General features: G+C 48.9%; 14 non-coding genes across 14 annotated transcripts; all 14 read left to right on the top strand.

The window, feature by feature from the left end:
- Positions 1-5,932: 5,932 nt before the first annotated feature.
- Positions 5,933-6,006, top strand: TRNAN-GUU (transfer RNA asparagine (anticodon GUU)). The gene has a single exon. It is a non-coding gene; the product is annotated as a tRNA-Asn (tRNA).
- A 313-nt stretch (positions 6,007-6,319) lies between these two features.
- On the top strand, positions 6,320-6,391 carry TRNAW-CCA (transfer RNA tryptophan (anticodon CCA)). The gene has a single exon. It is a non-coding gene; the product is annotated as a tRNA-Trp (tRNA).
- A 1,790-nt stretch (positions 6,392-8,181) lies between these two features.
- On the top strand, positions 8,182-8,255 carry TRNAN-GUU (transfer RNA asparagine (anticodon GUU)). The gene has a single exon. It is a non-coding gene; the product is annotated as a tRNA-Asn (tRNA).
- Positions 8,256-8,568: 313 nt separating this feature from the next.
- TRNAW-CCA (transfer RNA tryptophan (anticodon CCA)) lies at positions 8,569-8,640 on the top strand. Its single transcript has one exon. It is a non-coding gene; the product is annotated as a tRNA-Trp (tRNA).
- A 1,790-nt stretch (positions 8,641-10,430) lies between these two features.
- TRNAN-GUU (transfer RNA asparagine (anticodon GUU)) lies at positions 10,431-10,504 on the top strand. The gene has a single exon. It is a non-coding gene; the product is annotated as a tRNA-Asn (tRNA).
- Positions 10,505-10,814: 310 nt separating this feature from the next.
- On the top strand, positions 10,815-10,886 carry TRNAW-CCA (transfer RNA tryptophan (anticodon CCA)). The gene has a single exon. It is a non-coding gene; the product is annotated as a tRNA-Trp (tRNA).
- A 2,177-nt stretch (positions 10,887-13,063) lies between these two features.
- On the top strand, positions 13,064-13,135 carry TRNAW-CCA (transfer RNA tryptophan (anticodon CCA)). Its single transcript has one exon. It is a non-coding gene; the product is annotated as a tRNA-Trp (tRNA).
- A 1,790-nt stretch (positions 13,136-14,925) lies between these two features.
- On the top strand, positions 14,926-14,999 carry TRNAN-GUU (transfer RNA asparagine (anticodon GUU)). The gene has a single exon. It is a non-coding gene; the product is annotated as a tRNA-Asn (tRNA).
- A 313-nt stretch (positions 15,000-15,312) lies between these two features.
- Positions 15,313-15,384, top strand: TRNAW-CCA (transfer RNA tryptophan (anticodon CCA)). The gene has a single exon. It is a non-coding gene; the product is annotated as a tRNA-Trp (tRNA).
- Positions 15,385-17,174: 1,790 nt separating this feature from the next.
- Positions 17,175-17,248, top strand: TRNAN-GUU (transfer RNA asparagine (anticodon GUU)). The gene has a single exon. It is a non-coding gene; the product is annotated as a tRNA-Asn (tRNA).
- Positions 17,249-19,423: 2,175 nt separating this feature from the next.
- Positions 19,424-19,497, top strand: TRNAN-GUU (transfer RNA asparagine (anticodon GUU)). Its single transcript has one exon. It is a non-coding gene; the product is annotated as a tRNA-Asn (tRNA).
- A 313-nt stretch (positions 19,498-19,810) lies between these two features.
- Positions 19,811-19,882, top strand: TRNAW-CCA (transfer RNA tryptophan (anticodon CCA)). Its single transcript has one exon. It is a non-coding gene; the product is annotated as a tRNA-Trp (tRNA).
- A 1,790-nt stretch (positions 19,883-21,672) lies between these two features.
- Positions 21,673-21,746, top strand: TRNAN-GUU (transfer RNA asparagine (anticodon GUU)). Its single transcript has one exon. It is a non-coding gene; the product is annotated as a tRNA-Asn (tRNA).
- Positions 21,747-22,059: 313 nt separating this feature from the next.
- TRNAW-CCA (transfer RNA tryptophan (anticodon CCA)) lies at positions 22,060-22,131 on the top strand. The gene has a single exon. It is a non-coding gene; the product is annotated as a tRNA-Trp (tRNA).
- The last annotated feature ends 640 nt before the right edge of the window (positions 22,132-22,771 follow it).

Below are 22,771 nucleotides of genomic sequence, written 5' to 3'. Positions count from 1 at the left end.
TCCCCTGGCATTCTCGGGTGTTTCCATTTCTGCGCTAGACAGCATCTAGCTGCTACCAGCATCACCTGGAGCATGTGATCATGAGTGTTACCCCGGTCCTCTTCGTTACTAATCCCGAAGAGGAAGAGCCACGGGCAGGATACTCGTTCTATCCCATCTACCCCTTTGATCCAGGTCCGCACCTTGTCCCAGTATTTCTGGACCACTGGGCATCCCCACCACATGTGGATATAGTCACCTCTCTCTGTCCTACATTTCCAACAGTGTGGGTCATATCCTGGACGCATTTTGGCTATTCTTTGCGGGGGGTAGTGCCATCTATGTAATATCTTGAGGGCCTGATGGCGATATTGGAGGGAGGATGTGGATCGATTGGCCCGTCTACACATCTCTGTCCATCTCTCGTCATCAATTTCCTCGCCCAGGTCCCTACCCCATTGTATGCGTGCTGGTGGCGGGTCTCGGGGGATGGAGAACAGAAAGAGCTTGTATAGGCGGGAGATTATCCCCTTGGAGCCCCTTGCGGTCAGAAGGAGTTTTTCAAAGTCTGTGAGTTCCCTCCTGAGGGTATCACCCCAAGATGGTTCCGTGAGGGCACCCTTAAGCTGAAGATATCGGAACGGGGAAAGCGTGCCTATTCCCAGGGCTTCCTCAAGGTCCTTCAAGGGGAGGAAGGAGCCCCCCACCCACAACTGGCCGGTCCTACTAAGGCCCGCCTCGAACCATGTCTGGTAGGCTGCTGGTTCCGCTATTTTGGCCAGGAAAGGAGGGGCCCAGATGCAGCTCAAGGGGGAGGGCCATGTCGTGAGCCATCTATAGTAACCTCCCTCTCTCCACAGGGACCACAGTACTCTTAGAATCGGGTGGTTCAAGACTGATCTGGGGATCGTTCTCCTTGGGACCCAGAGCCATTCCTCTAGTGTGACGGGCGCCAGGGGCCTATTGTCCATGGCTACCCACTGTTTTTTCGGTCCCGGTGAGAAGTGATCGACCAGGATCCTCAACTGGGAAGCCCTATAATACGTCTCGAGATCAGGGTAGCCCACCCCTCCATCTTCCTTGGTCCTAGTCAGAACCTCGTATGAAATCCTGTGTTTTTTGCCCTGCCAGAGGAATCTAAGGAGGATGCGTTTTGTCTCGTCAAAAAAGGCCTTGGGGACTTGGACCGGGAGCATTTGAAAGAGAAACAGAAATTTTGGGAGGATAACCATTTTTATAAGGTTAAGGCGTGCCATCCATGAGAGACCCGTTCCCGCCCACCTTTCTATGTCTCTCCTGATTGCTGACCAGAGGGGGGGGAAGTTGGCCCCATACAGGTCCTCAAGGTTACGTGTGATTTGGACTCCCAAGTAACGGAACCCCTCATCGCTCCGCTTGAAGGGGAGACCCTCCACAAAGGTCACCTCCGTGTCTGGCAGGTTCCCACCCATGAATGCGACCGATTTGTCCAAATTAACCTTATACCCCGATAGTTCTCCATATCTTGCGAGGCCCTGCAGAACCCGAGGGATTGTTTGGGACGGTCTGGTGACATAGAGCAGGGCGTCATCCGCAAAGAGGCAGATCTTGCAGTGCATATCCCCCATCTGTACACCACTGATGTCCGCATCATTGCGGATCGAGATTGCCCACGGTTCCATCACCAATGCGTAGATTAACGGAGACAGGGGGCATCCCTGCCTCGTGCCACGTTCAAGGGGGAATTCCCTAGACTCAATCCCGTTAGCCACCACTCTGGCCGAGGGGGAGGAGTAGAGCGCGGATATCCATCCCAACCACCTTGGACCCATCCCCACTGACAAGAGAACCTCCCTCATGAAAGCCCAGCTGACCCTGTCAAAGGCCTTCTCCGCGTCAAGAGCCAGTAGGAGAGCGCCTTCATTCCTGGCCTCGGTCGTGGCCAATACATGGAGGGTCTTCCTTAAATTATCGGAACCCTGTCTATTGAGGACGAATCCCGCCTGATCAGGATGTATCAGGCGTGGGAGGGAGTTTTCCAATCTGGAGGCCAGGATCCTAGCAAAGATCTTGGCATCTAAGTTGAGAAGTGAAATGGGTCTGTAAGACCCACAAGCTGCCCGGTCTTTACCAGGTTTAGGTATGACGGTGATGAGGGCCTGTAGGAAAGTCGGGGGGATCGTGTCGTTGCCTCTAATTTGGTTGAACAATTTGGTCAGGGGCTTCACTAAGGTGGACTGGGTCTGTTTATAGAAATCCGCTGTGTAGCCGTCAAGGCCAGGAGCCTTTCCGGCCTTCAGTCTCTTGATGGCTCCCTCCACCTCCTCTTCTGAAATTTCCCCCTCGAGGGCCTCCAAGTCCTGGTCGGTCAGTTTGGGGAGGGGGTGTTCTGCCAGGTAGGAGGCAATGTCCTCCCGAGATTCGCCCGCTTGCCTAGAATAGAGTTTGCTGTAGTACTCAGCAAAGCATTCCGTCACTTCATGCCGGTTCCCATGAACCCTGCCCTCTTCGTCGGTCAACCGGGTAATCCCTCTCTCCACTCTACACCCCCTCGACCTCTGAGCCAGCAGAGTGCCTACCCTGTCGCCCTGTTCGTAGTATCTCTGTTTGGTATATCGCATCCTCTTAACCACCTCCCCTATGAGAACCGTATGGAGCTCCTGTCTTTTGCCCTGCATCTCGTCCAATAGTGCCCTCCGGTCCACTCCCGGGACTCCCAGTCTGGCCCGCAAGATCTGCAGCTCCCCTCGGAGTCTGCTCTCGATCAGGCCCCTCTCTCTTTTACGCCTCGAGCCCTCCGCTATGAGGAGGCCTCTGAAGGTGGCCTTCCCCGCTTCCCATACCATGGACATGTCCGTCTCCCCCGTGTCATTTGTCTCGAAGTAGGCCAGCATTTCCTGCTTCATGAACTCACGGAATACTGGATCCCTAAGGAGCGTGTCGTTGCACCGCCATCGAGCCGATCTCGGGGCGATGGGCAGGGACCAGTTAGCTATAAGTAGTTCATGGTCCGACCACGTTATGGTCTCGACTTTTGGTTGGGTCATCGCCCCATCTCCCTCCTCTGAGGCCAACAGAAGGTCGATTCTGGTGTAGGTGCAGTGCGGGGGAGAAAAGAATGTGTAACCACCCTGGGCCGGGTACGCCTTGCGCCAAACATCTACCCAGTAGTGATCCTTCAAGAGGTTCTGCAAGGCCAGGTTATCCCTCGTGATCCCCTTGGGTACCCCACCTCTGGCGGACCACCAGTCCAGTTGGGGGTCGGCTATGAGATTAAAATCACCCCCGAGAATCATGGCCCCCTCGGCCCATTCATCCATGACACCAAAGATCCGTGTGAGGAACTCCACCTGGCCCGTGTTGGGCGCGTATACGGTGGCGAGAGTAACTCGCTGCCCCTCGCAAAGCCCCTTGACACCCAGAAATCGACCCCCAAACCCCCTCTTGGTTTCCACCCCCGTTAGTTGGAGAGCCCTTCCCAGGAGAATGCCCACCCCCTCCTTCTTCGAGGTCGGGTGTGAAGCCCAATAGTTGCTACCGATGTCTTTCCCCTTGATTCTGGATTCCCTCCCGCGCTTATAATGTGTTTCCTGTAGAAATAGGACCGTCAGGTGTTGTTTTCGGAACATGTTGCCCGTGAGGGATCTTTTATTTTGAGAGTTTAGACCCTTGACATTTAACGTGCCCACCTTCCCTTCAATCGTTGTCATCATACCGTGTGCGTATTCTGAACCCCTCGTGGTGATTGAATTTTAGTGCCCCTTGCCAAGCGTATTCTTGCGGTCTGAACTGAATTTCCCCCTGAGTCCCCCAAACTACCCCGTTATCCCCCCCATCCCCTCCCCCCTTGCAACTGACCCCCCTCCCCGTGTCTTCCCTCCCCCCTCCCCACCCTTGTACCTTGAGGCGTCCGTCCACTCTCCCCAACATGTGTTGGGGCCGGTCAACGAACCACCAAGGACTCCAACCCCAGCCCCGGGGTTTTCGTGTGTCTGGAGAGTCCCAGATCGCAAGTCCGATTCAGGTCGGCCCCTGCAGGCCTTCGGTGCACTTAACCGAGACAAAAACCAGAGACCCCGCCCGGGCCCTCAACCCACAACCAGAAACCCAAACGCGGGGCAACACAAATAAACAGTTAACTTTTTAACATAATGGTCTGCCGACCCAAGGTCCGGTGGGCCAAACGCGACACCGCCGCGGTGTCCGTTCAAGGCAGTTCGTGGGCCCGGGGCCTCCTGCGTCCGTACCCTGAATCGTCTCTCACCTCATGATTTTCTCTCCTTCCAATCGAACGTCATTTTCATGAGTCAGTGTGATTTTCCGGGTTCATCGACGGGTGTCTGGTTTTCCGAAACTTTCGGGCCCCCTTGACCTTAGATTTCCCACTGTGATTTCCTGGGCCGTCGGGACCCCTAGGGGGGTCCCGTGGTCCTCCCTCCTGGGCGCCCGAATGGCCCGCCTGGTCGTTCACCAGATCGTCCGTGGCTCTTCGTATGTCCTCCTCCGACACCAGGTGGTGTTTCTCACCTAGCCACTCAAACTCCAAATAGAAGGGGTGACCCCACCGATATCGGACTCCTTTTCCCTGCAACCATCTTGTGAGTGTGCCGCATTTCCTCCTCATTGACAGGGTTAGGGCCGAGAGGTCTTGGAAGATGGATACCTTTGAATCACCGTACTGTATGGTGCCAAGATGTCTCGCCTTTTCCAGGATTCTGATCTTGTCCCTGTAGTAGTGCAGCCGAACCAGAACCGAGCGTGGGCCTCTGCCTCCCCCCCCCGCTCGGTGCACCCTGTCGAAGTTGGTCGCCCCCACGTCTTCCGTTCCCAGGGCGATCCTCACGATATCGTGCACTTTGCCTTCAAGTCCTTGTACGGATTCGCCCTCAGATTCCATCAGGCCAAAGATTCGAAGGTTGTTCCTCCTCTCCCTATTTTCCATGTCGTCAACCTTGAACCGAAGCTCTTCCTCGCGCCTTTCCATGTCTCGGAGTCTCATGTCCATTTGGGTTTCGAGGAGTGTCGCCGAAAGTTGGTTATTCTCGACGCCCTCCACGCGGTCTTCTAGGGTGGCGACCTTGGTGGTGAGGTCGGCCAGTTTGGCCCCCATGTCTGTCCTCATACCTCGTATCTCCTCCAGAATCGTTTGGATGTTGTTCTGGATAGCCCCCAGATCCGGGGGTGGGACGGTGGGGCTACCGGCGGCCATGGTCCTTTCTTTGGGAACAAACTGATATTTCAGCAAGTTCTCTCTCCAGTTCATGAGGGGTTCGTGTCGGCCAGTTTACGACGGACGCCGCCTTTCTCCGGGTCAGGCCGGGCCTCGGGCACCAGAGGCGCCGGGCGTGCGTTCCCTGTGTGGGTGGACGGTTTTCTTCAAGTCGGAGGATGCCCAGGGGAGGAAGCGCCGCGGGCTCACCCTCTCGGGCCTATTCGTGGGCGGCGCGGCTCGTGCTGTCTCCTGCGCCACTCCGCGCCAGGTCGTGGGGGAGGGGCAGCCGATATCGCCTTGGTCCGTGTAACTCCGCACAGGAGCGTCGGATCGGAACCAAAGTTGGACCCAGGTGGGGGCCACAGGCTTCCACGTCTTTTGGGGGGGGTCGCGTAGTATATGGGACCCTCGTTTCGCCGATAAATCGTGATTCACCCGGGGCTGGGTGCGGAGCTCGACGTTCAGGCGTCCATCCTGCCCGCGCCCCCTGGTGGCCTCCTCTACTGTCCCCTTTTAACACAAGTGCGCAACTGTGGCTTTCTCCTCATAGCAAGTTATGCTTACACAGAGGACATTTGGTGCACTGTTGATGGGCTCTGTCCTCTACTAAATCCCCTGTGTTTGTGGATTAGGGGAGGTAGGGAAGTGCTTGATACCCTGATTTGCTGTGGGAAAAAGAGCTATTTTAGCAATATTTTCAGGTTGCCTGGGAAGCATAAGCAAACAGCACACCAATCAGGCCCCTGTGTAAGAACTGCATGAGTCTCTGTGGCGCAATCGGTTAGCGCGTTCGGCTGTTAACCGAAAGGTTGGTGGTTCAAGCCCACCCAGGGATGGTGCATTTTGGCTCAAAAATTCAGCGTGACCAACTATGGACTTCTGTTTACCTCTCGCAGGTCTCGTCTGCTGACGTCCAAAAAATCCAATAAACTGCAAGCAATTCTTCTCGCTTGCTTTAGTTTTTCAAAACTTGCCATTCAATTCATAAACATCAAGACTTCATGGGAAGGGTTTGGCTGCAGCGTGTACTGATGCACAGAAGGAAGCTATCCTAGCCAGTCTACTTAAAGAAGCAATGAGGCTCTGCAGGTGCATGTACGTCTCCTACCTTTATTCTGTCATCAGACACACCAGGTGGACTGTCACAAGGACCTCGTGGCGCAATGGTAGCGCGTCTGACTCCAGATCAGAAGGTTGCGTGTTGAAATCACGTCGGGGTCATATTTGCTTTTCCCACTCTGAAATATAAAATTGCTCTTCAGTATCTCGTTATTTCAACCTGACTGCATCTTTGTGCTCTGGGCCTAGTTGTTCTGGCGTTTCGAATGTAAGCTTTGCAGCAGGGAAGTATCATATTGACAGACACCCATGAAGGACATGGTCAACCTTTAAAGCAGGCCAATCTCTATGTTTTACTGGATGCAGCAGAAGTATTTCCTCTTTACCATCTCTTCAAGTGGGCCTGACTGATGTGCTGTTTTGTGCACGCTACGTGGGCTTTGTAAAGCATACCTCTGCCATTTGCATGGCCTCCTAGCGCTGTCAATATTTTCGTGTAATCGCTGAATGCTGCACTGTCCTGGGAACTCTAGGTGTGACTAAAGGATATATGCTGGGGCCCCGAAAGGGGGTCGGCAGTCTAGTGGCAATGGGCATCACTTTGCAGTTTGGGTTTGTGAGCTCAGGTACCGGTCTGGTGTCAGAAACCTGTAAGCGCCCTCCCAATAAACTGTCGGTCCTGGATTGTGAGGATTTCCCCTTATACTGGTCTCAGTAGACACATTTCCATTTTACTTTTTCACTCTCGCATTGCCTCTTTCTCTCTCTCTCATAGATACATTATAGACAAGAGAGACATTGTCAGCGAGAGGGTTGCACAGCACCTTCCCCCATTTCCCTAAGTGCATTGCATGGGGCTCTGGGAGGCGTGCACATTTGTCTGAAACACAAAGATCCACTGGCAATAAAAGGCGTAGGACCCCAGTTCGCATTTCTTAGAATTTGAGGAGGCACTCAGAGTTGTCTCGGGCGTGACTGTACATTTCATAGGAGATGTGCTAATCCCCAAACCCTCTTCCTTTGTCCCAGTAATCTGTCCTAGGGCCTCTAGCAAGTTGTTTTCTGAAACAAAGCTTACCTGAACATCCTGTAAAATTGGTAACTTTTCAGTAGCAGTACAGTGCAGTATATAGCATTCCTGTTGCGCACAGCATCTAGATCCAAAAATTGCTTACTCTACCCCAGAAATTAGAATTCACCCAGTCAAACAGAGGGATCTATAAAGAGCATGGCAAGTAGTTAACATAAGCTACTTCCCCCAAGTTCTCTTGGTGCACTCTGCTGCCCTCTTTTAACAGAAGAATGCAACTGCAGGTCTTGCTTCTCAGCAAGGTACCTACATATAGAAACCTTGGTGCACTCTTGCTAAATCTGCTGGAATGTGTCTTCTATTGTGCCCAAGGTGGTTGTGTATTTGGGGACTCAGGGAAGCAAGGGAGCAGTCTAATGCACTGCAGTGCTAAGAGAGGCATGCCTTTTTCAGAAAAAAGTTCAGGTTTTCTGCCAATCAGAAAAAAATAGCAATGCAATCAGGCCAAAGGCAGAACACACATGCCAGTGAGTCTCTGTGGCACAATTGGTTAGCGCGTTTGGCTGTTAACCGAAAAGACGCTGCTGTTTTTGGCACAAAGACACAGAGTGTTCCACTCAGTAAACCTGAGTCATTTCTCCCGTGTTCTCTGGGTTCAGCCTACTGTCCCCTTTTAACACAAGTGCGCAACTGTGGCTTTCTCCTCATAGCAAGTTATGCCTACACAGAGGACATTTGGTGCACTGTTGATGGGCTCTGTCCTCTACTAAATCCCCTGTGTTTGTGGATTAGGGGAGGTAGGGAAGTGCTTGATACCCTGATTTGCTGTGGGAAAAAGAGCTATTTTAGAAATATTTTCAGGTTGCCTGGGAAGCATAAGCAAACAGCACACCAATCAGGCCCCTGTGTAAGAACTGCATGAGTCTCTGTGGCGCAATCGGTTAGCGCGTTCGGCTGTTAACCGAAAGGTTGGTGGTTCAAGCCCACCCAGGGATGGTGCATTTAGGCTCAAAAATTCAGCGTGACCAACTATGGACTTCTGTTTACCTCTCGCAGGTCTCGTCTGCTGACGTCCAAAAAATCCAATAAACTGCAAGCAATTCTGCTCGCTTGCTTTAGTTTTTCAAAACTTGCCATTCAATTCATAAACATCAAGACTTCATGGGAAGGGTTTGGCTGCAGCGTGTACTGATGCACAGAAGGAAGCTATCCTAGCCAGTGTACTTAAAGAAGCAATGAGGCTCTGCAGGTGCATGTACGTCTCCTACCTTTATTCTGTCATCAGACACACCAGGTGGACTGTCACAAGGACCTCGTGGCGCAATGGTAGCGCGTCTGACTCCAGATCAGAAGGTTGCGTGTTGAAATCACGTCGGGGTCATATTTGCTTTTCCCACTCTGAAATATAAAATTGCTCTTCAGTATCTCGTTATTTCAACCTGACTGCATCTTTGTGCTCTGGGCCTAGTTGTTCTGGCGTTTCGAATGTAAGCTTTGCAGCAGGGAAGTATCATATTGACAGACACCCATGAAGGACATGGTCAACCTTTAAAGCAGGCCAATCTCTATGTTTTACTGGATGCAGCAGAAGTATTTCCTCTTTACCATCTCTTCAAGTGGGCCTGACTGATGTGCTGTTTTGTGCACGCTACGTGGGCTTTGTAAAGCATACCTCTGCCATTTGCATGGCCTCCTAGCGCTGTCAATATTTTCGTGTAATCGCTGAATGCTGCACTGTCCTGGGAACTCTAGGTGTGACTAAAGGATATATGCTGGGGCCCCGAAAGGGGGTCGGCAGTCTAGTGGCAATGGGCATCACTTTGCAGTTTGGGTTTGTGAGCTCAGGTACCGGTCTGGTGTCAGAAACCTGTAAGCGCCCTCCCAATAAACTGTCGGTCCTGGATTGTGAGGATTTCCCCTTATACTGGTCTCAGTAGACACATTTCCATTTTACTTTTTCACTCTCGCATTGCCTCTTTCTCTCTCTCTCATAGATACATTATAGACAAGAGAGACATTGTCAGCGAGAGGGTTGCACAGCACCTTCCCCCATTTCCCTAAGTGCATTGCATGGGGCTCTGGGAGGCGTGCACATTTATCTGAAACACAAAGATCCACTGGCAATAAAAGGCGTAGGACCCCAGTTCGCATTTCTTAGAATTTGAGGAGGCACTCAGAGTTGTCTCGGGCGTGACTGTACATTTCATAGGAGATGTGCTAATCCCCAAACCCTCTTCCTTTGTCCCAGTAATCTGTCCTAGGGCCTCTAGCAAGTTGTTTTCTGAAACAAAGCTTACCTGAACATCCTGTAAAATTGGTAACTTTTCAGTAGCAGTACAGTGCAGTATATAGCATTCCTGTTGCGCACAGCATCTAGATCCAAAAATTGCTTACTCTACCCCAGAAATTAGAATTCACCCAGTCAAACAGAGGGATCTATAAAGAGCATGGCAAGTAGTTAACATAAGCTACTTCCCCCAAGTTCTCTTGGTGCACTCTGCTGCCCTCTTTTAACAGAAGAATGCAACTGCAGGTCTTGCTTCTCAGCAAGGTACCTACATATAGAAACCTTGGTGCACTCTTGCTAAATCTGCTGGAATGTGTCTTCTATTGTGCCCAAGGTGGTTGTGTATTTGGGGACTCAGGGAAGCAAGGGAGCAGTCTAATGCACTGCAGTGCTAAGAGAGGCATGCCTTTTTCAGAAAAAAGTTCAGGTTTTCTGCCAATCAGAAAAAAATAGCAATGCAATCAGGCCAAAGGCAGAACACACATGCCAGTGAGTCTCTGTGGCACAATTGGTTAGCGCGTTTGGCTGTTAACCGAAAAGACGCTGCTGTTTTTGGCACAAAGACACAGAGTGTTCCACTCAGTAAACCTGAGTCATTTCTCCCGTGTTCTCTGGGTTCAGCCTACTGTCCCCTTTTAACACAAGTGCGCAACTGTGGCTTTCTCCTCATAGCAAGTTATGCCTACACAGAGGACATTTGGTGCACTGTTGATGGGCTCTGTCCTCTACTAAATCCCCTGTGTTTGTGGATTAGGGGAGGTAGGGAAGTGCTTGATACCCTGATTTGCTGTGGGAAAAAGAGCTATTTTAGAAATATTTTCAGGTTGCCTGGGAAGCATAAGCAAACAGCACACCAATCAGGCCCCTGTGTAAGAACTGCATGAGTCTCTGTGGCGCAATCGGTTAGCGCGTTTGGCTGTTAACCGAAAGGTTGGTGGTTCAAGCCCACCCAGGGACGGTGCATTTTGGCTCAAAAATTCAGCGTGACCAACTATGGACTTCTGTTTACCTCTCGCAGGTCTCGTCTGCTGACGTCCAAAAAATCCAATAAACTGCAAGCAATTCTTCTCGCTTGCTTTAGTTTTTCAAAACTTGCCATTCAATTCATAAACATCAAGACTTCATGGGAAGGGTTTGGCTGCAGCGTGTACTGATGCACAGAAGGAAGCTATCCTAGCCAGTCTACTTAAAGAAGCAATGAGGCTCTGCAGGTGCATGTACGTCTCCTACCTTTATTCTGTCATCAGACACACCAGGTGGACCACAAGGACCTCGTGGCGCAATGGTAACGCGTCTGACTCCAGATCAGAAGGTTGCGTGTTCAAATCACGTCGGGGTCATGTTTGCTTTTCCCACTCTGAAATACAAAATTGCTCTTCAGTATCTCGTTATTTCAACCTGACTGCATCTTTGTGCTCTGGGCCTAGTTGTTCTGGCGTTTCGAATGTAAGCTTTGCAGCAGGGAAGTATCATATTGACAGACACCCATGAAGGACATGGTCAACCTTTAAAGCAGGCCAATCTCTATGTTTTACTGGATGCAGCAGAAGTATTTCCTCTTTACCATCTCTTCAAGTGGGCCTGACTGATGTGCTGTTTTGTGCACGCTACGTGGGCTTTGTAAAGCATACCTCTGCCATTTGCATGGCCTCCTAGCGCTGTCAATATTTTCGTGTAATCGCTGAATGCTGCACTGTCCTGGGAACTCTAGGTGTGACTAAAGGATATATGCTGGGGCCCCAAAAGGGGGTCGGCAGTCTAGTGGCAATGCCCATCACTTTGTAGTTTGGGTTTGTGAGTTCAGGTACCGGTCTGGTGTCAGAAAACTGTAAGCGCCCTCCCAATCAACTGTCGGTCCTGGATTGTGAGGATTTCCCCTTATACTGGTCTCAGTAGACACATTTCCATTTTACTTTTTCACTCTCGCATTGCCTATTTCTCTCTCTCTCATAGATACATTATAGACAAGAGAGACATTGTCAGCGAGAGGGTTGCACAGCACCTTCCCCTATTTCCCTAAGTGCATTGCATGGGGCTCTGGGAGGCGTGCACATTTGTCTGAAACACAAAGATCCACTGGCAATAAAAGGCGTAGGACCTTAGTTCGCATTTCTTAGAATTTGAGGTGACACTCAGAGTTGTCTCGGGCGTGACTGTACATTTCATAGGAGATGTGCTAATCCCCAAACCCTCTTCCTTTGTCCCAGTAATCTGTCCTAGGGCCTCTAGCAAGTTGTTTTCTGAAACAAAGCTTACCTGAACATCCTGTAAAATTGGTAACTTTTCAGTAGCAGTACAGTGCAGTATATAGAATTCCTGTTGCGCACAGCATCTAGATCCAAAAAGTGCTTACTCTACCCCAGAAATTAGAATTCACCCAGTCAAACAGAGGGATCTATAAAGATCATGGCAAGTAGTTAACATAAGCTACTTCCCCCAAGTTCTCTTGGTGCACTCTGCGGCCCTCTTTTAACAGAAGAATGCAACTGCAGGTCTTGCTTCTCAGCAAGGTACCTACATATAGAAACCTTGGTGCACTCTTGCTAAATCTGCTGGAATGTGTCTTCTATTGTGCCCAAGGTGGTTGTGTATTTGGGGACTCAGGGAAGCAAGGGAGCAGTCTAATGCACTGCAGTGCTAAGAGAGGCATGCCTTTTTCAGAAAAAAGTTCAGGTTTTCTGCCAATCAGAAAAAAATAGCAATGCAATCAGGCCAAAGGCAGAACACACATGCCAGTGAGTCTCTGTGGCACAATTGGTTAGCGCGTTCGGCTGTTAACCGAAAAGACGCTGCTGTTTTTGGCACAAAGACACAGAGTGTTCCACTCAGTAAACCTGAGTCATTTCTCCCGTGTTCTCTGGGTTCAGCCTACTGTCCCCTTTTAACACAAGTGCGCAACTGTGGCTTTCTCCTCATAGCAAGTTATGCCTACACAGAGGACATTTGGTGCACTGTTGATGGGCTCTGACCTCTACTAAATCCCCTGTGTTTGTGGATTAGGGGAGGTAGGGAAGTGCTTGATACCCTGATTTGCTGTGGGAAATAGAGCTATTTTAGAAATATTTTCAGGTTGCCTGGGAAGCATAAGCAAACAGCACACCAATCAGGCCCCAGTGTAAGCACTGCATGAGTCTCTGTGGCGCAATCGGTTATCGCGTTTGGCTGTTAACCGAAAGGTTGGTGGTTCAAGCCCACCCAGGGACGGTGCATTTTGGCTCAAAAATTCAGCATGACCAACTATGGACTTCTGTTTACCTCTCGCAGGTCTCGTCTGCTGACGTCCAAAAAATCCAATAAACTGTAAGCAATTCTTCTCGCTTGCTTTAGTTTTTCAAAACTTGCCATTCAATTCATAAACATCAAGACTTCATGGGAAGGGTTTGGCTGCAGCGTGTACTGATGCACAGAAGGAAGCTATCCTAGCCAGTCTACCTAAAGAAGCAATGAGGCTCTGCAGGTGCATGTACGTCTCCTACCTTTATTCTGTCATCAGACACACCAGGTGGATTGCCACAAGGACCTCGTGGCGCAATGGTAGCGCGTCTGACTCCAGATCAGAAGGTTGTGTGTTCAAATCACGTCGGGGTCATACTTCCTTTTCCCACTCTGAAATACAAAATTGCTCTTCAGTATCTCGTTATTTCAACCTGACTGCATCTTTGTGCTCTGGGCCTAGTTGTTCTGGCGTTTCGAATGTAAGCTTTGCAGCAGGGAAGTATCATATTGACAGACACCCATGAAGGACATGGTCAACCTTTAAAGCAGGCCAATCTCTATGTTTTACTGGATGCAGCAGAAGTATTTCCTCTTTACCATCTCTTCAAGTGGGCCTGACTGATGTGCTGTTTTGTGCACGCTACGTGGGCTTTGTAAAGCATACCTCTGCCATTTGCATGGCCTCCTAGCGCTGTCAATATTTTCGTGTAATCGCTGAATGCTGCACTGTCCTGGGAACTCTAGGTGTGACTAAAGGATATATGTTGGGGCCCCGAAAGGGGGTCGGCAGTCTAGTGGCAATGCCCATCACTTTGCAGTTTGGGTTTGTGAGTTCAGGTACCGGTCTGGTGTCGGAAACCTGTAAGCGCCCTCCCAATCAACTGTCGGTCCTGGATTGTGAGGATTTCCCCTTATACTGGTCTCAGTAGACACATTTCCATTTTACTTTTTCACTCTCGCATTGCCTATTTCTCTCTCTCTCATAGTTACATTATAGACAAGAGAGACATTGTCAGCGAGAGGGCTTCACAGCACCTTCCCCCCTTTCCCTAAGTGCATTGCAAGGGGCTCTGGGAGGCGTGCACATTTGTCTGGAACACAAAGATCCACTGGCAATAAAAAGCGTAGGTCCCTAGTTTGCATTTCTTAGAATTTGAGGTGGCACTCAGAGTTGTCTCGGGCGTGACTGTACCTTTCATAGGAGATGTGCTAATCCCCAAACCCTCTTCCTTTGTCCCAGTAATCTGTCTTAGTGCCTCTAGCAAGTTGTTTTCTGAAACAAAGCTTACCTGAACATCCTGTAAAATTGGTAACTTTTCAGGAGCAGTACAGTGCAGTATATAGCATTCCTTTTGCGCACAGCATCTAGATCCAAAAATTGCTTACTCTACCCCAGAAATTAGAATTCACCCAGTCAAACAGAGGGATCTATAAAGATCATGGCAAGTAGTTAACATAAGCTACTTCCCCCAAGTTCTCTTGGTGCACTCTGCTGCCCTCTTTTAACAGAAGAATGCAACTGCAGGTCTTGCTTCTCAGCAAGGTACCTACATATAGAAACCTTGGTGCACTCTTGCTAAATCTGCTGGAATGTGTCTTCTATTGTGCCCAGGGTGGTTGTGTATTTGGGGACTCAGGGAAGCAAGGGAGCAGTCTAATGCACTGCAGTGCTAAGAGAGGCATGCCTTTTTCAGAAAAAAGTTCAGGTTTTCTGCCAATCAGAAAAAAATAGCAATGCAATCAGGCCAAAGGCAGAACACACATGCCAGTGAGTCTCTGTGGCACAATTGGTTAGCGCGTTCGGCTGTTAACCGAAAAGACACTGCTGTTTTTGGCACAAAGACACAGAGTGTTCCACTCAGTAAACCTGAGTCATTTCTCCCGTGTTCTCTGGGTTCAGCCTACTGTCCCCTTTTAACACAAGTGCGCAACTGTGGCTTTCTCCTCATAGCAAGTTATGCCTACACAGAGGACATTTGGTGCACTGTTGATGGGCTCTGTCCTCTACTAAATCCCCTGTGTTTGTGGATTAGGGGAGGTAGGGAAGTGCTTGATACCCTGATTTGCTGTGGGAAAAAGAGCTATTTTACAAATATTTTCAGGTTGCCTGGGAAGCATAAGCAAACAGCACACCAATCAGGCCCCTGCGTAAGAACTGCATGAGTCTCTGTGGCGCAATCGGTTAGCGCGTTCGGCTGTTAACCGAAAGGTTGGTGGTTCAAGCCCACCCAGCGACGGTGCATTTTGGCTCAAAAATTCAGCGTGACCAACTATGGACTTCTGTTTACCTCTCGCAGGTCTCGTCTGCTGACGTCCAAAAAATCCAATAAACTGCAAGCTATTCTTCTCGCTTGCTTTAGTTTTTCAAAACTTGCCATTCAATTCATAAACATCAAGACTTCATGGGAAGGGTTTGGCTGCAGCGTGTACTGATGCACAGAAGGAAGCTATCCTAGCCAGTCTACTTAAAGAAGCAATGAGGCTCTGCAGGTGCATGTACGTCTCCTACCTTTATTCTGTCATCAGACACACCAGGTGGACTGCCACAAGGACCTCGTGGCGCAATGGTAGCGCGTCTGACTCCAGATCAGAAGGTTGCGTGTTCAAATCACGTCGGGGTCATATTTGCTTTTCCCACTCTGAAATATAAAATTGCTCTTCAGTATCTCGTTATTTCAACCTGACTGCATCTTTGTGCTCTGGGCCTAGTTGTTCTGGCGTTTCGAATGTAAGCTTTGCAGCAGGGAAGTATCATATTGACAGACACCCATGAAGGACATGGTCAACCTTTAAAGCAGGCCAATCTCTATGTTTTACTGGATGCAGCAGAAGTATTTCCTCTTTACCATCTCTTCAAGTGGGCCTGACTGATGTGCTGTTTTGTGCACGCTACGTGGGCTTTGTAAAGCATACCTCTGCCATTTGCATGGCCTCCTAGCGCTGTCAATATTTTCGTGTAATCGCTGAATGCTGCACTGTCCTGGGAACTCTAGGTGTGACTAAAGGATATATGTTGGGGCCCCGAAAGGGGGTCGGCAGTCTAGTGGCAATGCCCATCACTTTGCAGTTTGGGTTTGTGAGTTCAGGTACCGGTCTGGTGTCGGAAACCTGTAAGCGCCCTCCCAATCAACTGTCGGTCCTGGATTGTGAGGATTTCCCCTTATACTGGTCTCAGTAGACACATTTCCATTTTACTTTTTCACTCTCGCATTGCCTATTTCTCTCTCTCTCATAGTTACATTATAGACAAGAGAGACATTGTCAGCGAGAGGGCTTCACAGCACCTTCCCCCCTTTCCCTAAGTGCATTGCAAGGGGCTCTGGGAGGCGTGCACATTTGTCTGGAACACAAAGATCCATTGGCAATAAAAAGCGTAGGTCCCTAGTTTGCATTTCTTAGAATTTGAGGTGACACTCAGAGTTGTCTCGGGCGTGACTGTACCTTTCATAGGAGATGTGCTAATCCCCAAACCCTCTTCCTTTGTCCCAGTAATCTGTTTTAGTGCCTCTAGCAAGTTGTTTTCTGAAACAAAGCGTACCTGAACATCCTGTAAAATTGGTAACTTTTCAGGAGCAGTACAGTGCAGTATATAGCATTCCTTTTGCGCACAGCATCTAGATCCAAAAATTGCTTACTCTACCCCAGAAATTAGAATTCACCCAGTCAAACAGAGGGATCTATAAAGAGCATGGCAAGTAGTTAACATAAGCTACTTACCCCAAGTTCTCTTGGTGCACTCTGCTGCCCTCTTTTAACAGAAGAATGCAACTGCAGGTCTTGCTTCTCAGCAAGGTACCTACATATAGAATCCTTGGTGCACTCTTGCTAAATCTGCTGGAATGTGTCTTCTATTGTGCCCAAGGTGGTTGTGTATTTGGGGACTCAGGGAAGCAAGGGAGCAGTCTAATGCACTGCAGTGCTAAGAGAGGCATGCCTTTTTCAGAAAAAAGTTCAGGTTTTCTGCCAATCAGAAAAAAATAGCAATGCAATCAGGCCAAAGGCAGAACACACATGCCAGTGAGTCTCTGTGGCGCAATTGGTTAGCGCGTTCGGCTGTTAACCGAAAAGACGCTGCTGTTTTGGGCACAAAGACACAGAGTGTTCCACTCAGTAAACCTGAGTCATTTCTCCCGTGTTCTCTGGGTTCAGCCTACTGTGCCCTTTTAACACAAGTGCGCAACTGTGGCTTTCTCCTCATAGCAAGTTATGCCTACACAGAGGGCATTTGGTGCACTGTTGATGGGCTCTGTCCTCTACTAAATCCCCTGTGTTTGTGGATTACGGGAGGTAGGGAAGTGCTTGATACCCTGATTTGCTGTGGGAAATAGAGCTATTTTAAAAATATTTTCAGGTTGCCTGGGGAGCATAAGCAAACAGCACACCAATCAGGCCCCAGTGTAAGCACTGCATGAGTCTCTGTGGCGCAATCGGTTAGCGCGTTCGGCTGTTAACCGAAAGGTTGGTGGTTCAAGCCCACCCAGGGACGATGCATTTTGGCTCAAAAATTCAGCATGACCAACTATGAACTTCTGTTTACCTCTCGCAGGTCTCGTCTGCTGACGTCCAAAAAATCCAATAAACTGCAAGCAATTCTTCTCGCTTGCTTTAGTTTTTCAAAACTTGCCATTCAATTCATAAACATCAAGACTTCATGGGAAGGGTTTGGCTGCAGCGTGTACTGATGCACAGAAGGAAGCTATCCTAGCCAGTCTACTTAAAGAAGCAATGCGGCTCTGCAGGTGCATGTACGTCTCCTACCTTTATTCTGTCATCAGACACACCAGGTGGAGTGCCGCAAGGACCTCGTGGCGCAATGGTAGCGCGTCTGACTTCAGATCAGAAGGTTGCGTGTTCAAATCACTTCGGGGGCATATTTGCTTTTCCCACTCTGAAATATAAAATTGCTCTTCAGTATCTCGTTATTTCAACCTGACTGCATCTTTGTGCTCTGGGCCTAGTTGTTCTGGCGTTTCGAATGTAAACTTTGCAGCAGGGAAGTATCATATTGACAGACACCCATGAAGGACATGGTCAACCTTTAAAGCAGGCCAATCTCTATGTTTTACTGGATGCAGCAGAAGTATTTCCTCTTTACCATCTCTTCAAGTGGGCCTGACTGATGTGCTGTTTTGTGCACGCTACGTGGGCTTTGTAAAGCATACCTCTGCCATTTGCATGGCCTCCTAGCGCTGTCAATATTTTCGTGTAATCGCTGAATGCTGCACTGTCCTGGGAACTCTAGGTGTGACTAAAGGATATATGCTGGGGCCCCGAAAGGGGGTCGGCAGTCTAGTGGCAATGACCATCACTTTGCAGTTTGGGTTTGTAAGTTCAGGTACCGGTCTGGTGTCAGAAAACTGTAAGCGCCCTCCCAATCAACTGTCGGTCCTGGATTGTGAGGATTTCCCCTTATACTGGTCTCAGTAGACACATTTCCATTTTACTTTTTCACTCTCGCATTGCCTATTTCTCTCTCTCTCATAGATACATTATAGACAAGAGAGACATTGTCAGCGAGAGGGTTGCACAGCACCTTCCCCCATTTCCCTAAGTGCATTGCATGGGGCTCTGGGAGGCGTGCACATTTGTCTGAAACACAAAGATCCACTGGCAATAAAAAGCGTAGGACCCCAGTTCGCATTTCTTAGAATTTGAGGAGGCACTCAGAGTTGTCTCGGGCGTGACTGTACCTTTCACAGGAGATGTGCTAATCCCCAAACCCTCTTCCTTTGTCCCAGTAATCTGTCCTAGGGCCTCTAGCAAGTTGTTTTCTGAAACAAAGCTTACCTGAACATCCTGTAAAATTGGTAACTTTTCAGTAGCAGTACAGTGCAGTATATAGCATTCCTGTTGCGCACAGCATCTAGATCCAAAAATTGCTTACTCTACCCCAGAAATTAGAATTCACCCAGTCAAACAGAGGGATCTATAAAGATCATGGCAAGTAGTTAACATAAGCTACTTCCCCCAAGTTCTCTTGGTGCACTCTGCTGCCCTCTTTTAACAGAAGAATGCAACTGCAGGTCTTGCTTCTCAGCAAGGTACCTACATATAGAAACCTTGGTGCACTCTTGCTAAATCTGCTGGAATGTGTCTTCTATTGTGCCCAAGGTGGTTGTGTATTTGGGGACTCAGGGAAGCAAGGGAGCAGTCTAATGCACTGCAGTGCTAAGAGAGGCATGCCTTTTTCAGAAAAAAGTTCAGGTTTTCTGCCAATCAGAATAAAATAGCAATGCAATCAGGCCAAAGGCAGAACACACATGCCAGTGAGTCTCTGTGGCACAATTGGTTAGCGCGTTCGGCTGTTAACCGAAAAGACGCTGCTGTTTTTGGCACAAAGACACAGAGTGTTCCACTCAGTAAACCTGAGTCATTTCTCCCGTGTTCTCTGGGTTCAGCCTACTGTCCCCTTTTAACACAAGTGCGCAACTGTGGCTTTCTCCTCATAGCAAGTTATGCCTACACAGAGGACATTTGGTGCACTGTTGATGGGCTCTGTCCTCTACTAAATCCCCTGTGTTTGTGGATTAGGGGAGGTAGGGAAGTGCTTGATACCCTGATTTGCTGTGGGAAAAAGAGCTATTTTAGAAATATTTTCAGGTTGCCTGGGAAGCATAAGCAAACAGCACACCAATCAGGCCCCAGTGTAAGCACTGCATGAGTCTCTGTGGCGCAATCGGTTAGCGCGTTCGGCTGTTAACAGAAAGGTTGGTGGTTCAAGCCCACCCAGGGACGATGCATTTTGGCTCAAAAATTCAGCGTGACCAACTATGAACTTCTGTTTACCTCTCGCAGGTCTCGTCTGCTGACGTCCAAAAAATCCAATAAACTGCAAGCAATTCTTCTCGCTTGCTTTAGTTTTTCAAAACTTGCCATTCAATTCATAAACATCAAGACTTCATGGGAAGGGTTTGGCTGCAGCGTGTACTGATGCACAGAAGGAAGCTATCCTAGCCAGTCTACTTAAAGAAGCAATGAGGCTCTGCAGGTGCATGTACGTCTCCTACCTTTATTCTGTCATCAGACACACCAGGTGGCTTGCCGCAAGGACCTCGTGGCGCAATGGTAGCACGTCTGACTCCAGATCAGAAGGTTGCATGTTCAAATCACGCCGGGGTCATATTTGCTTTTCCCACTCTGAAATGCAAAATTGCTCTTCAGTATCTCGTTATTTCAACCTGACTGCATCTTTGTGCTCTGGGCCTAGTTGTTCTGGCGTTTCGAATGTAAGCTTTGCAGCAGGGAAGTATCATATTGACAGACACCCATGAAGGACATGGTCAACCTTTAAAGCAGGCCAATCTCTATGTTTTACTGGATGCAGCAGAAGTATTTCCTCTTTACCATCTCTTCAAGTGGGCCTGACTGATGTGCTGTTTTGTGCACGCTACGTGGGCTTTGTAAAGCATACCTCTGCCATTTGCATGGCCTCCTAGCGCTGTCAATATTTTCGTGTAATCGCTGAATGCTGCACTGTCCTGGGAACTCTAGGTGTGACTAAAGGATATATGCTGGGGCCCCGAAAGGGGGTCGGCAGTCTAGTGGCAATGCCCATCACTTTGCAGTTTAGGTTTGTGAGTTCAGGTACCGGTCTGGTGTCGGAAACCTGTAAGCGCCCTCCCAATCAACTGTCGGTCCTGGATTGTGAGGATTTCCCCTTATACTGGTCTCAGTAGACACATTTCCATTTTACTTTTTCACTCTCGCATTGCCTATTTCTCGCTCTCTCATAGATACATTATAGACAAGAGAGACATTGTCAGCGAGAGGGCTTCACAGCACCTTCCCCCATTTCCCTAAGTGCATTGCAAGGGGCTCTGGGAGGCGTGCACATTTGTCTGAAACACAAAGATCCACTGGAAATAAAAAGCGTAGGACCCCAGTTCGCATTTCTTAGAATTTGAGGAGGCACTCAGAGTTGTCTCGGGCGTGACTGTACCTTTCATAGGAGATGTGCTAATCCCCAAACCCTCTTCCTTTGTCCCAGTAATCTGTCCTAGGGCCTCTAGCAAGTTGTTTTCTGAAACAAAGCTTACCTGAACATCCTGTAAAATTGGTAACTTTTCAGTAGCAGTACAGGGCAGTATATAGCATTCCTGTTGCGCACAGCATCTAGATCCAAAAATTGCTTACTCTACCCCAGAAATTAGAATTCACCCAGTCAAACAGAGGGATCTATAAAGATCATGGCAAGTAGTTAACATAAGCTACTTCCCCCAAGTTCTCTTGGTGCACTCTGCGGCCCTCTTTTAACAGAAGAATGCAACTGCAGGTCTTGCTTCTCAGCAAGGTACCTACATATAGAAACCTTGGTGCACTCTTGCTAAATCTGCTGGAATGTGTCTTTTATTGTGCCCAAGGTGGTTGTGTATTTGGGGACTCAGGGAAGCAAGGGAGCAGTCTAATGCACTGCAGTGCTAAGAGAGGCATGCCTTTTTCAGAAAAAAGTTCAGGTTTTCTGCCAATCAGAAAAAAATAGCAATGCAATCAGGCCAAAGGCAGAACACACATGCCAGTGAGTCTCTGTGGCACAATTGGTTAGCGCGTTCGGCTGTTAACCGAAAAGACGCTGCTGTTTTTGGCACAAAGACACAGAGTGTGCCACTCAGTAAACCTGAGTCATTTCTCCCGTGTTCTCTGGGTTCAGCCTACTGTCCCCTTTTAACACAAGTGCGCAACTGTGGCTTTCTCCTCATAGCAAGTTATGCCTACACAGAGGACATTTGGTGCACTGTTGATGGGCTCTGTCCTCTACTAAATCCCCTGTGTTTGTGGATTAGGGGAGGTAGGGAAGTGCTTGATACCCTGATTTGCTGTGGGAAATAGAGCTATTTTAGAAATATTTTCAGGTTGCCTGGGGAGCATAAGCAAACAGCACACCAATCAGGCCCCAGTGTAAGCACTGCATGAGTCTCTGTGGCGCAATCGGTTAGCGCGTTCGGCAGTTAACCGAAAGGTTGGTGGTTCAAGCCCACCCAGGGACGATGCATTTTGGCTCAAAAATTCAGCATGACCAACTATGAACTTCTGTTTACCTCTCGCAGGTCTCGTCTGCTGACGTCCAAAAAATCCAATAAACTGCAAGCAATTCTTCTCGCTTGCTTTAGTTTTTCAAAACTTGCCATTCAATTCATAAACATCAAGACTTCATGGGAAGGGTTTGGCTGCAGCGTGTACTGATGCACAGAAGGAAGCTTTCCTAGCCAGTCTACTTAAAGAAGCAATGAGGCTCTGCAGGTCCATGTACGTCTCCTACCTTTACTCTGTCATCAGACACACCAGGTGGACTGCCACAAGGACCTCGTGGCGCAATGGTAGCGCGTCTGACTCCAGATCAGAAGGTTGTGTGTTCAAATCACGTCGGGGTCATACTTCCTTTTCCCACTCTGAAATACAAAATTGCTCTTCAGTATCTCGTTATTTCAACCTGACTGCATCTTTGTGCTCTGGGCCTAGTTGTTCTGGCGTTTCGAATGTAAGCTTTGCAGCAGGGAAGTATCATATTGACAGACACCCATGAAGGACATGGTCAACCTTTAAAGCAGGCCAATCTCTATGTTTTACTGGATGCAGCAGAAGTATTTCCTCTTTACCATCTCTTCAAGTGGGCCTGACTGATGTGCTGTTTTGTGCACGCTACGTGGGCTTTGTAAAGCATACCTCTGCCATTTGCATGGCCTCCTAGCGCTGTCAATATTTTCGTGTAATCGCTGAATGCTGCACTGTCCTGGGAACTCTAGGTGTGACTAAAGGATATATTTTGGGGCCCCGAAAGGGGGTCGGCAGTCTAGTGGCAATGGGCATCACTTTGCAGTTTGGGTTTGTGAGTTCAGGTACCGGTCTGGTGTCGGAAACCTGTAAGCGCCCTCCCAATCAACTGTCGGTCCTGGATTGTGAGGATTTCCCCTTATACTGGTCTCAGTAGACACATTTCCATTTTACTTTTTCACTCTCGCATTGCCTATTTCTCTCTCTCTCATAGTTACATTATAGACAAGAGAGACATTGT

Source organism: Ambystoma mexicanum, chromosome 11 (assembly GCF_040938575.1).
Source record: "Ambystoma mexicanum isolate Mex_15411 chromosome 11, UKY_AmexF1_1, whole genome shotgun sequence".
NCBI lineage: Eukaryota > Metazoa > Chordata > Amphibia > Caudata > Ambystomatidae > Ambystoma > Ambystoma mexicanum.
This window is presented reverse-complemented; position numbering and strand designations above follow the sequence as displayed.